Source organism: Scylla paramamosain, chromosome 1 (assembly GCF_035594125.1).
Source record: "Scylla paramamosain isolate STU-SP2022 chromosome 1, ASM3559412v1, whole genome shotgun sequence".
In the NCBI taxonomy this organism is placed as follows: domain Eukaryota; kingdom Metazoa; phylum Arthropoda; class Malacostraca; order Decapoda; family Portunidae; genus Scylla; species Scylla paramamosain.
In genome coordinates this window covers 9,602,501-9,615,753 of record NC_087151.1, presented here as the reverse complement: position 1 = coordinate 9,615,753, position 13,253 = coordinate 9,602,501, and positions in this window count along the sequence as shown.

Sequence of the window (13,253 nt, the reverse complement as noted above, 5' to 3'; positions counted from 1 at the left end):
GCCTTTATCGCCGAGCTGGTCAAGACTCGTTTGTCAATTTGTGCGCAACGTCGCGAACTTGCTAGATGAGGAGGAGGAGGAGGAGAAGGAGGAGGAGGAGGAGGAGGAGGAGGAGGAGGAGAAGGAGGAGGAGGAGCGGGCAAGCAGATGAGAAGAAAGAACAGAAGTAAGAGAATGAGTAAGACGGAATGATATGCAACTGACAACTGGCACAGAGAGAGAGAGAGAGAGAGAGAGAGAGAGAGAGAGAGAGAGAGAGAGAGAGAGAGAGAGAGAGAGAGAGAGAGAGAGAGAGAGAATGGGGCGGGGAAGGGGTAAGAGGGTGAAGATAGAATGAAGTAAAGAAGAAAGGAAAGGAAGGAAGGAAGGAAGATAGGAAGGAAGTAAATACGAAAAGAATGAATGAAGAAAGGAAATAAAAACAAAGCGAAGAATAACGGGAGAAGAGGATAATGAGAAAGAAAAGAAAGAGAAGCAGGAACAAACAAACAAGAAGATGGAATAGTGTTAGTGATGTTGGCAATAGAGAGAGAAAAATAAGAGGGAGAAAGAGAAAATACAACATCACCTGCTGCTCCTTCTCCTCCCTCATCACCTCTTCCTCCTATTCCACTTCCACCACCACCTCCTCCTCCCTCCTCCTTCAGCAGCAGCAGCAGGAGTATTTCGTTGGTTTTTACAAGGGATCCGCGGGGGACGGGCGCCGCTCTCACACATGTTCTAATCCAATAGGCGAGTGGAGGAGGAGTATAAGAGGCGAGGCATAATGGCAGGCCGACCCGAATATAGAATCAGAACAGAAGCATGGCAGGGAATCTCTCTCTCTCTCTCTCTCTCTCTCTCTCTCTCTCTCTCTCTCTCTCTCTCTCTCTCTCTCTCTCTCTCAGGTGGGGAGAAAGAAAACCTGAAGAAAAGGATTGGAGGAGGAAGGGAAGAAGTATGTAGAAAGAGAATAAGATAAGAGGAATAGGTAAAGACGAGAGAAAGAGAGAGAGAGAGAGAGAGAGAGAGAGAGAGAGAGAGAGAGAGAGAGAGAGAGAGAGAGAGAGAGAGAGAGAGAGAATGGTACTCCGTTATCTTTTGTGTGTGTGTGTGTGTGTGTGTGTGTGTGTGTGTGTGTGTATTATCTACTTGGAAAAATTTAACTTTATCGTATTGGTTTTGTTATATTGTAGTCTCTCTCTCTCTCTCTCTCTCTCTCTCTCTCTCTCTCTCTCTCTCTCTCTCTCTCTCTCTCTCTCTCACCACAGCCTGTTGACACTTGCGACTTGATATAAGAAGATTAAAACTTTCCTCCACTTTACTTCTCAGCTTAACCCTCCCTTCTCTCTCTCTCTCTCTCTCTCTCTCTCTCTCTCTCTCTCTCTCTCTCTCTCTCTCTCTCTCTCTCTCTCTCTCTCCATAGCCAAATGTCAATAAATTCCCTTACCCTCCGTCCATCCCTCATTTCCTTCCTTCCTCCACTCCTCCCCTTCCTTCCTCCTTTCCCTCCCTTCCCCCTTTCCTTCCTCTCTTTATATGTCTCCTTCATTTCCTCCCTTCATTCATTCCGTCATTCCCTCCATTCCTTACCTTCTCTCTCTCTCTCTCTCTCTCTCTCTCTCTCTCTCTCTCTCTCTCTCTCTCTCTCTCTCTCTCTCTCTCTCTCTCCCTTCCCCATTAACTTATTACATCCATGAGCTGGCATGACCTTAAGGGATTCAGGACCTTAACTAGATTGCATGTTTTGGGAGGGTTTTAGAATCTCTTGTTTGGGAGTCAGCGGCCTGTGTTGGCAAACTCAAATATATAAAGAAAGATTTACTGATGAGGCGATGTCTTCTTCCCCCGCTCCTCCTCCTGCTCCTCCTTTTCCTCCTTCCCCTGCTTTTTTTTTTCTTTTTTTACCCTCCTCTTTCTCATTCTTTTCCTCCTCGTTTTCTTTCTTTCTTTCTTTCTTTCTTTCTTTCTTTTTGTTCTTTTTCCCCTACTACTCCTCCTCTCTCCTTTCGTCTTAAAATGGTATCTTAATTCTTGTGATTTCTTTTACAATGGTAACAAAACAACCATCAACAACAACAATCACAACCATTACCGCTACACTACCACTCCTGTTTTCCTTCTTATCTTTATTCTTGCTCTCAGTTTTTGCGTATCTCTTTTTCATTTCTTTCTCTAACTAGTTTATATTTTTCCTCTGTTCCTTTCATCCTGAAGTATTATTTTTCTCTTTATTTATTCCTCATTGTCCCTTAAAACGCTTTCATCCTTCTTCAGAACATTCCTTTCTCTTTTTAAGTAGTTTATTACCTCTTTCTCTGTACCACATCCTCACTTCTCACTCTTCTCCTTTATCTTTCTCCTATTCCTGGTTTTTCTCTCAACGAATATGGCTTGTTCTCCTTTTATATACCTCTCTTTTTCCGTCCTCTTTCTCATTCTCCTCCTTCCCCTCCGTCTCCTTCTCTTTATCATTAATCCCTCCCTCGTTCTCCTCCTCCTCTCTTCCTCTTGGTCTCTGTACAAACATATATGACAGTCCACTTCATACACTGGTTTATTATGTTCTTTTTAATCGAGTTCCCCAAACATCTTCTTTGCTTTCCTTATTTGTCTATCGCCGTCCTCCTCCACACGTCCCCTCATTAGCTTTTAATACATGAATGCGTTCCCTCAACTTTATATGCTTTAAAATTACTCACAGGAATTCTAAAGGACAGTGAGTGATGCGAGTCAAAATGCACTTGTTTTCTATTAAATTATGGAGTTGGTTATGTACACGAACAGTATAAGAAAAAAAGTAAGGAAATGGGGATGAAAATAGTGGGATGACATTGTATTTGTGAAGTTACCACGGAAGTGTGGTAATAAAAATAACGAAAAGAACAGAACAAGGAAAAGTGTGTGGATATAGAAAGTAAAAAAAAAAAAATAAATAAATAAAAACCGAAAACAGTGACGGGGAAAATTCGTAAAGATAAATATAAATTGTATACATAAATTGTAATGAAATATGCATGAAGGAATAATGTAAAGTTCAACAAAACAAAACAAGATAGAAGTAAACATACACACACACACACACACACACACACACACACACACACACACACACACATAATGACAGACACTCGCACACACAAAGGTAAGAGGGAACATTCAAATAAAATGGAGACAAATAGGTGAGGTGTGCTAATCAGAGAGGTGTGCATCCAGGTGACAGGTGAAGGCAGCCAGATGACCCAACACACGCACACGTACACACACACACACACACACACACACACACACACACACAATGTCTATCTAATGTAACCTACGTATTACCTTCCTTCGTGTGTGTGTGTGTGTGTGTGTGTGTGTGTGTGTGTGTGTGTGTGTGTGTGTGTGTGTGTGTGTGTGTGTGTGTGTACAAGGTCCCTTTATGGCCTCGTAAATCGTGGAATATTTGACCACGTCTGATTTTAATTCCAGGTTAGTAGGAGGGGAATTAGGAAGGAAGAGGACAGAGGGAAATGATGACAAATATTTCGAATCCGGGACCTGCCCATGAGCACCCGGGGGAAGAATTATGGCGCCAAAGCACTGGGCCTTCCTATGTAATTCCTCCTCCTCCTCCTCCTCCTCCTCCTCCTCCTCCTCCTCCTCCTCGTGTTTCTCCTTCCCCTCCTGCTCTTTCATTTCCTCTTCCTGAATTCTGAATAATGTAAAGTGTTTATACTATCCAAGCAATAGGTGTTTATTTTCTTCCTTGTCTTTTTCTTCTAGTATTTTCACCTCCTCCTCTCCTCCTCTTCCTCCTCCCCCTCTAAAAGTACCAAGCATTACTCCTTCCTACTCCTCTTCCTCCTCCTCCTCCTCCTCTTTACTTTTTTTTTTCCTTGACTTTTAACTATATAAGCTGAACATATATACCATTGGAGTTAGTTTTTTTTTTTCCTTATTTTCTTTTTCGTCCTCCTTCTCTTCCTCCTCCTCCTACTACTCCTCCTCCTTGTCCTCCTCCCTCGAGCAGGACGCATTACGCCAGTGAGACGCGCCATTATAGGGGAAATTATACTCGGTCGGGAAGCCCCGTTGGTTAGGAGAGAGAGAGAGAGAGAGAGAGAGAGAGAGAGAGAGAGAGAGAGAGAGAGAGAGAGAGAGAGAGAGAGAGAGAGAGAGAGAGAGAGAGAGAGAGAGAGAGAGAGTGTGTGTGTGTGTGTGTGTGTGTGTGTGTGTGTGTGTGTGTGTGTGTGTGTGTGTGTGTGTAACTGCATACTGACAGACAGCCAAACAGACAGACATTACAACAAATAATTAAAGCAACATTAACGTTTGTACGAGGTGATAATTATTAACAACTCTTTTATTTACACTTCTTCATATCAAACAACTTTTTTCTCTCACTTATTTAGTAGTGTATATATTTTTCTTCACTACACATTATTTTCAGTTCAAAACACTTTTTTTTTTCACACTCTCAAACCACATTTTCTTTGTAATTTATTTGCTACATTATTTTATTTTATTTATTTATTTATTTTTGTTTTTACTTACTAGGTGCTGTATATATTTTCCCTCACTGTCACTGTATACTACTTAGAAAAAATAAAAAAAAAATAAAATACATACACTTTTCTTCAGTATGCGGTAGTTTACGTTCATTAGTCTAGTCGTGGTATCATACATTTTCTCCTCCTTGCAAGTGTTGTGTTAAGTGGCGAAGGAAAAACAAACTTACAATTTACTTCACTAGTGTTCGGTGACGCTGTGGCGCTGAAGATCAAAGGAAATTCCTGCGACTTTTTCCTTCTGTGGGAGAAGATGGAAGAAGAGGAGGAGGAATGTAAAAAAAAAAAAAAAAAGAGAAGGATGGGAAGAAAAGATGAAGGGGGAAGAAATAGAAAGAAGGAGAGAATGTTATGGTGTGGGATTTGAAAGGGTAGATGATGATGATGATAATGATGATGATGGTAGAGAGAGAGAGAGAGAGAGAGAGAGAGAGAGAGAGAGAGAGAGAGAGAGAGAGAGAGAGAGAGAGAGAGAGAGAGAGAGAGAGAGCAAATATTTATGGAGTAAGGAAGAACTGAAGAAGAAAGAGAAGAGGAGAGAAAAAAAGAGGAATAAATAAAAAAAGAGATGGTAACGTTTAGAAACACAAACGAAGAACAATAGACGGAAGCTAAAGAAGATAAGAGAAGAGAAGAGAAGAAAAATAGGTGGGAGGAAAGAAATACAATGAATAGTTTGAGGAGGTAGATGAAGGCAAGGGGATAAGAGTTAAGGAGATGGGGAGGGGAGGGATAAAGGGGAGGGAAGGGAAGGGAAGTTAAGATGGAGATGAAGGAGGAGGGGGAGGGAAGGAGAGGGACGGTAAGGAGAGAATAATAATGTACGGAGTAATGTGATGCGCACACACACACACACACACACACACACACACACACACACACGCACGCATATGCACAGCCATAACAGCCACATACATATATTCATGTCCACACAAACATACCGACATGGCCACACACACACACACACACACACACACACAGACACGGTTAACTCTCTCTCTCTCTCTCTCTCTCTCTCTCTCTCTCTCTCTCTCTCTCTCTCTCTCTGTTTTTTCTTTCATTCGCTACTTTTTTCACTCCTTTATCGGGTTTTCCTGTTCTTTGCTTACTGATGCTCACACGCACACTCACTCACTCACAATTTCTCGCATGGCAGAAGGAAGCGAGTGGCCCGAAGATTACTTGGGGAGGAGGGGGAGGGAAGGAAGCTTGTGTATGGCTGTGAGGAAGTGGAGGAGGAGGAGGAGGAGGAGGAGGAAGAGAACGAGGGGGTGAAGAAGAAAAAGAAAAAGAAAAAGAAAAAGAAGAAGAAGAAGAAGAAGATTTAAAGAAAAAAAGAAAGCTGAAAATGACAAAAAACGAGCAGAAAAATAAAGAAGGAAAAATGAAGATGAAGAAAAAGATAAAGAAAGATGATGAAGAAAGAGAGAGGAAGAGGAGGAAAAGGAAAGCAACAAAAAACCCAGTACAACTTAAAAAAAAAAAAGAGAGAGAGAGAGAGAGAGAGAGAGAGAGAGAGAGAGAGAGAGAGAGAGAGAGAGAGAGAGAGAGAGAGAGAGAGAGAGAGATATCCAAGCCACCACCACCACCAAGAAACATTTTTGTCAGCAATCACCTGAACACGTAGTACTATTAGCATCACACTAATTAGTACCTGCGTTATGAGTCCCATACCCTCTCCAACCAACATGTCTCTCCCTCCCACCACCCTTATCCCACTCCCTCTTTCCCACCCACCCCCGTGTCTCTCTGATCGTCGTTCGTTTCTCAGTCACCTGCACAATAAACCATCGTCATCTCATTTGCGGTTCTGGACACGATCGTTACCTGCAGGAAGCGTGGGTCGGCAGGTGTCGTTAGTCGTGATTTATCGCCAGCCCGTCCTAACGATACCTACCGACGGGCGATTACCGGTATTGCTTTCTTGTTATTTGTCTTTGGGTTCTTATGGTTGTGATTGGTATTGTCACTTTTGATTTGTAGGTCCTGTGTGTGTGTGTGTGTGTGTGTGTGTGTACTTTTGGTTTCTCACTATTACAGGGTTTAAATGTGCTTTTGATTCCTATAGTGATGTTAGTGTTGTGTATTAGTGGTAGTGTGTGTGTGTGCGTGTGTGTGTGAGTGTGTGCGTGGCCGCTCTAATTTGCCATAAATCACATTAAATCTCGTTCACTCATCGACAAAATGATATAAATTGGCGAATTAGTCTGTTGAGCGATCAGAGAGGCGCGCTTCCAGCCGACCAATCAGGGAATTCGTTACTCAGTCACTCAGTCAGCCAGTCAATCACTCAGCAAGTCAGTAAGTCCGCCAGTTAATCAGTCAGGCAGTCAGTCACTCAACCGGTCAGTTATTCGGTTACTCAGTCAGTCAGTCAGTCAGTCAGTCTTTTTGATCAATGAGTCACACAGTCAGTCAGTCGTTTACACAGTCAGTGAGTCAGACATTATGTTATTCAGTCAGTGGATCAGTCATTCAGTTAATTATTCAGTCAGTCAGAATAAAGAAAGACTAAGAACATCAGGCGAAAAGGATAGAAAACAAAGAAAACAGGGAGCAAGAAAAAGAAAGAGAGCACACGATTAACAAATAAAAATAAATAAATAAATAAAAAACGAGAGTTGGAGGATGATATTATGAGTCACCTGGAAGAAGAGAAATAGAAAAAGAATCAGCAAAAGAGACAGAAAAAGAAAGTATCAAAGTATCAAAGTAAGATAGATAAAATATAGAAGAGACGAGAGGAGGGAAAAAAAAGTGAAGGAAAAAGAAAGTAAAAAAAAAGTTAGTAAAAAGATAAAGATGATAAATGTGACAAGAACGAGAACAGCAAACTAAGAACAAAAAGGAATAAAAGTACAGGAATTAACACAAAAGAATAAAAAGAAAAGAAGAGAAAAAAAGCAAAAGAAAACAAAAAAATAAAGAGAAGAATTGCAGATAGTGAGAGTGAAAGAGAAAAAGAGCATCATTGAGAAAGAGAGCAGTGAAGTATAGGGCTGGAGAGGGAGGGAGAGGGAAGGAGGGAGAGAGAATAAAGAAGAGAGGCTGAGACAAGAGAAAGAGATACATGAGCAAGGAGAGGAGATGAAGGAAGGACAATCAGGGTGGAAATGGGGACCACAAGAATACACGTGCGAAGGTTGGAAATGAGGCCGAGGAGAGAGAGAGAGAGAGAGAGAGAGAGAGAGAGAGAGAGAGAGAGAGAGAGAGAGAGAGAGAGAGAGAGAGAGAGAGAGATAATTTATGGTACATTTAGGTATATTATAATAAAATGACGCGAAAAAAAAACAAGAAAAAAGGAAAGACTGTAATATTTAAAAAATGGTAAAGAAAGAAGTAGAAAAATAGAAAAAAATATAAAAGCACAAAAACAGAAAAGAAAATAAGAAAAATGCATAAAAAAAAAAAAAAAAATGAAATACACGTCAAAAGACTTGAAAGAGAGAGAGAGAGAGAGAGAGAGAGAGAGAGAGAGAGAGAGAGAGAGAGAGAGAGAGAGAGAGAGAGAGAGAGAGAGAGAGAGAGAAACACATAGTTCATCACACCTCAGAATCAGCATGCCCTAACAACAACAATTACACCAATAACCGCGAATGCAATGCTGTAAAAATAATAAATACCATACACGGAACAATAATGAACTTCCCTTCTCCCTTCCCTTCCTTTCCTCCCTCGCCCTCCCCTCTCTCCCTCTTCTCTTATTTCCTCCTCCTCCTCCTCCTCCTCCTCCTCCTCCTCCTCCCTTCCCTTTCTCAATACAGGGAAGGTTTCACGGGAAGTTTGTTTTCATCGTCAACATCAAAATTCTTCTTCCCTCCCTCCTTCCCTCCTTCCTTCTCTCCCTCCTTCCCTCCTCTCAAACGTTCTTCTCTTCCTCTTAGGTGGAGGTGGAGGTCAAAGTGAGCTAACCATTCCTCCTCCTCTTCCTCCTCCTCCTCCTCCTTCTCCTCCTCTTTTTCTTCCTCTACTTCTCTCCCTCACCTCCTTTTTCTCTCCCGCTCGTTATTAGAGTTGATGGTATAATTATTTCTCTGGCACAGCGGCGGAAACTCCCGTGCTAGGTGCTAATTCTCTCTCTCTCTCTCTCTCTCTCTCTCTCTCTCTCTCTCTCTCTCTCTCTCTCTCTCTCTCTCTCTCTCTCTTATCTGTATTTATTTGCTTTTCTCTTCTATTTTCTTGATTTTTTTCGGATTTTCTTTTCCTGTTTATTTTTTTTCTGTCTATAAGTGTTTTTAATTATTAGTCTCATTTTTTTTTTTTTTTAATTCTCTCTCTCTTTCTCTTTTTATGTGTCCCCTCCTGCTAGAAGAAACAAAATCTCTCTCTCTCTCTCTCTCTCTCTCTCTCTCTCTCTCTCTCTCTCTCTCTCTCTCTCTCTCTCTCTCTCTCTCTCGGAAATGCCACGCGTAATTTACTCCTTGAGGAAAGATTGATAATGAACTGAAATTAATGTCCTGCCTCTTCTTGTACTTTTCCGCTCGGGAGGTACGAGCAGAGAGAGAGAGAGAGAGAGAGAGAGAGAGAGAGAGAGAGAGAGAGAGAGAGAGAGAGAGAGAGAGAGAGAGAGAGAGAGAGAGAGAATACAATTGAGATATCTTAAGAATTATGTACGTAGTATGCAGTACGTTTCATAGAAGAAGAAGAAGAAGAAGAAGAAGAAGAAGAAGAAGAAGAAGAAGAAGAAGAAGAAAACGAAAGAGATAAGATAAAGGAAACACAACACAATAAAGGAAAAAAAAAGTAGGGATGAAGAAGAAGATGAAGAAGAAGAACAAGAACAAGAAGGAGAACAAGACGAAAACGAGACAAGACAAAGGAAACATAACACAATAAAGGGGAAAAAAAAAGAGTTCGGGAAATTTCATGAGTGTTTACGTAAATATCGTACTCAGGAGGAAAAAAACAACCATGATGAGGGAAACGTGAAAATCTGATAAATGAAACAAAGAATAGAGAGAGAGAGGGAGAAAAAAAAAAATACTGTCTAACAAATGATATAAGAGAAACGGAAGAGGAACGGTATAATAAAGAAAAAGGTTAGAAAAAAAGTATAATGGGAAGAATAAAAGAAACAAGAAAAAAAAAACACAGAGCAAGCAAGAAGAAATGAAGAAGGAGAGAAAGAAGGGAACGAAAAGGAGGAAGCAAAGAAAGATAGGAAAGGGTATGAGAGAGAGAGAGAGAGAGAGAGAGAGAGAGAGAGAGAGAGAGAGAGAGAGAGAGAGAGAGAGAGAGAGAGAATGACAAGACAGAGGGAAGGATGGAAGAGGAAAAGGATGATGGATGAGGGTAGGGGAGGAGGAGGAGAAAGAGGAGGAGGAGGAGGAGGAGGAGGAGGAGGAGGAGGAGGAGGAGGAGGAGGAGGAGGATCTGACCACTACCTCTGGGGGTCATTACGACGTAAGTTAATGAGAATGGGAAGCATGTTACATACTTATCTTGGTCACGGGTGGAACAAGGAGGAGGAGGAGGATTGAGAGAAGGAAGGGAGGTTGATGAAAGAGGGAGGAGGGAAAGGTAGAGAAGCATATGGGAGGTAAGGATGGGGAAATAAGAGACGGAGAGAAGGGAAAGGAAGGGAAGGGAAGGGAAGGCAAGTGCTAGGAGGGGAGGAAGGGAGGAATGTTAGGGAGGGATTGTGGAAGGAAGCGGGGAGGAAAGATGAGGGAGGGAGAGATGAAGGAAGGCAGTTGCGAAAGAAGGATGGGTTGGAGAAATGGAGATGATAGGAGGAGAAGAGAAGAGAAGACAAAAGCAAATAGAAGGTAGGTATGAAAGAGACATGAAAGGAAGGGTAGGGGAGAAGAGTGAAATTAGAAGGAAAGAGACGAAGAGTCATGAAAGGGAGGGGAGAAGAGATGATGGAGGGGAGTAAAGATATGGATATGAGGGAAGGAGGGAGAAGGAGGGAGGAAAGGAAAGGGGACTGGAGAAAAGCAAACAGTTTTTGGAATATTATCCTCGCTACAAACAGAGATATATTTTCATTACTGCTGTATATTTATTTCTGTTTGTATTACGCTTTGCTTATCCATCACAAAGAAACAAACACACAGACAAAAAAGCAAATATACCTCCATAATTTCTATTTACCTATTTACCTATTTGAGCGTTGTTTTATACTGTATTCATAAGGCATTTAGATTCGTATATACTTGTGTATAATGTATAGGTATGTATGCACGTGTTTGGATATTAATACTTCTTTCCTAAACTTCAGACTTTAGTCATACACATTTTTTTCTCACAAATTGTAAAAAAAAAATAATAATAATAATAATAATAATGACTCAATAAAGATGTGCGTTTATATTTATGTGTAATGATATATGGACACTAATACACTAATACTTCTTTCCTTATCATCAAACCTTAGTCACACATGTTTTCAAATTTTCTCATCTCCAACCGTAAAAGAATGATACCGATAAAAATGAAGACGTCAAACACTGAGAGCCTTTTCATCTTCCCCAAACAAGTCCACGAGCTACTCTGGCTCACGACCTCCGTTGCGTGGCCGCCGTGATGGGGCAAGGAAAGACAGAGTGACCCATCGCTGCGTCCCCGCAGCGATGCCAACGAGAATGTCTTGTTGACCGAGGCCACGACGTTATGACTCATCTCCACGGAATGAGCAGCAAAGTGGACGCTCTCTCTCTCTCTCTCTCTCTCTCTCTCTCTCTCTCTCTCTCTCTCTCTCTCTCTCTCTCTTACATAACCTTTCTCTCTCCACGCATCCCTTTACTTTCCCTTTCCTTCTCCTTTCTTCTCTTTCCACATAAACATTACATTGCATTACACTACGAACCTTCCGTATTCCCATCTCTTCCCTCCCCATGCCTTCCCTATCCTTCCCTTCCCTTCCCTTCCCTTCCCTATCCTTCCCATTCCTTGCCTTCCCTATCCTTACCATTCCTTGCCTTCCCTTTCCTATCCTTCATTTCCCTTCCACTGCCTTCCTTTCCTTCCCATTAGTTTCCCTTCCCTTCTCTTTCATTCCCTTTCCTTCCTTCCTTCCCTATCCTTCCCATACCTTATCTTTCCTTCCCTATCCATTCTTTCTCTTCCCTTCTCTTCACTTCCCTTTCCTTCTCGAGTCTCCTTGAAAAAAAAAAAACGAAGGGAAGAATTTAATATATTCCTGCAATCACAAGACGAGACAGGTGTATAGGAACAGACAAGACATACATACGAACGCCGGTGGGTATGTGGCATGTGGACAAAAGAATTAGTGTATTCATGAATTGAACGAACAGGTATATTTGTGTGTTGTTCGAAATGGTGAAGGTCAGTGTGTGTGTGTGTGTGTGTGTGTGTGTGTGTGTGTGTGTGTGTGTGTGTGTGTGTGTGTGTGTGTGTGTGTGTGTGTTTCTGAGAAGCGTGTTGCAAAGGATTTTTATTTTGTAACGTATGTTGTGAAAGGTTTTAGGTCTCTCTCTCTCTCTCTCTCTCTCTCTCTCTCTCTCTCTCTCTCTCTCTCTCTCTCTCTCTCTCTCTCTCTCTCTCTCTCTCTCTATCTCTCGGTACCAATTAATCTTAATTAATTACGCAAAAAAATAATGATAAAAAGTAAGATCATGACAGAAGAAGACATTAACGCATCGAGAGAGAGAGAGAGAGAGAGAGAGAGAGAGAGAGAGAGAGAGAGAGAGAGAGAGAGAGAGAGAGAGAGAGAGAGAGAGAGAGAACGCGTGAGAAACATAGCCAGTAGGCCCTGCGCATATATTTGCATACACATTTTTTCTTACCTCTACAGCCCATACACCTGCCGATCTCACACCTGCGCACCTCTGCTCTCCCTCTCTCCCTCTCTCTCTCTCCCTCTCTCTCGCGCCTCACATCATTATTATTCCTCAAGCATTGCTCCTAATCTGCATATTCCCACGCTTTGCCTACCAGTACTAAGCCTCCTTCCTACTCTTCCTACTTCCCTCTCTTCACTCTCCTCCTCCTCCTCCTCCTTCCCCCTCCTCCCCGTCTCTCCACCTCCCGTTTTCCGTTTGATCTTTTTTTTGTTTCAAGCGGGCGTTTCTTAATTATTAGTTGTGTAGTTGAGTGTGTGTGATTGAAGAAGTTGCTGTTGTTATTGTTGTTGTTGTTGATGTTGATGTTGTTGTTGCTGTTGTTGTTGTTGTTGTTGTTGTTGTTGTTGTTGCTGTTGGTGTTATTGCTGCTGTTTTTGTTGCTGTTCTTGTTGTTGGTGTTGTTATTGTTGCTGGTGGTGGTGGTGGTGGTGTTTTAATTACTGTTCTTGATCTCACTGAAGAGAAAATGCGTTTTTTCCCTTTTTCTCTTTTTTTTTTTTATGCGCGGACTCATTCCTCTCTCTCTCTCTCTCTCTCTCTCTCTCTCTCTCTCTCTCTCTCTCTCTCTCTCTCTCTCTCTCTCTCTCTCTCTCTCTCTGTACTCACTCAATGTACGCAAATCCAGTTAAATACCATCACATTTACCATCACCACCACCACCACCACCACCACCACCACCACCACCACAACCACCTGCCTTTCGGTTCCCGCCCCGCCCTGGGAATGTCAAGCGAAGGTATGAGGGTGAGCAGGAAGGGGGGAGAGGGGAGCACCAGTCAGTAGGCCTCATTTGAATACCCGTAGGCCGGTGACTGGCGAGAAATGAGGAAATTAATCAAGGGAAGGGGAAAAAAAAAGATTCACAGGCAAAGGCAGAAAGAGAGGAGGAAGAAGAGGAGAAAGAGGAAGAAGA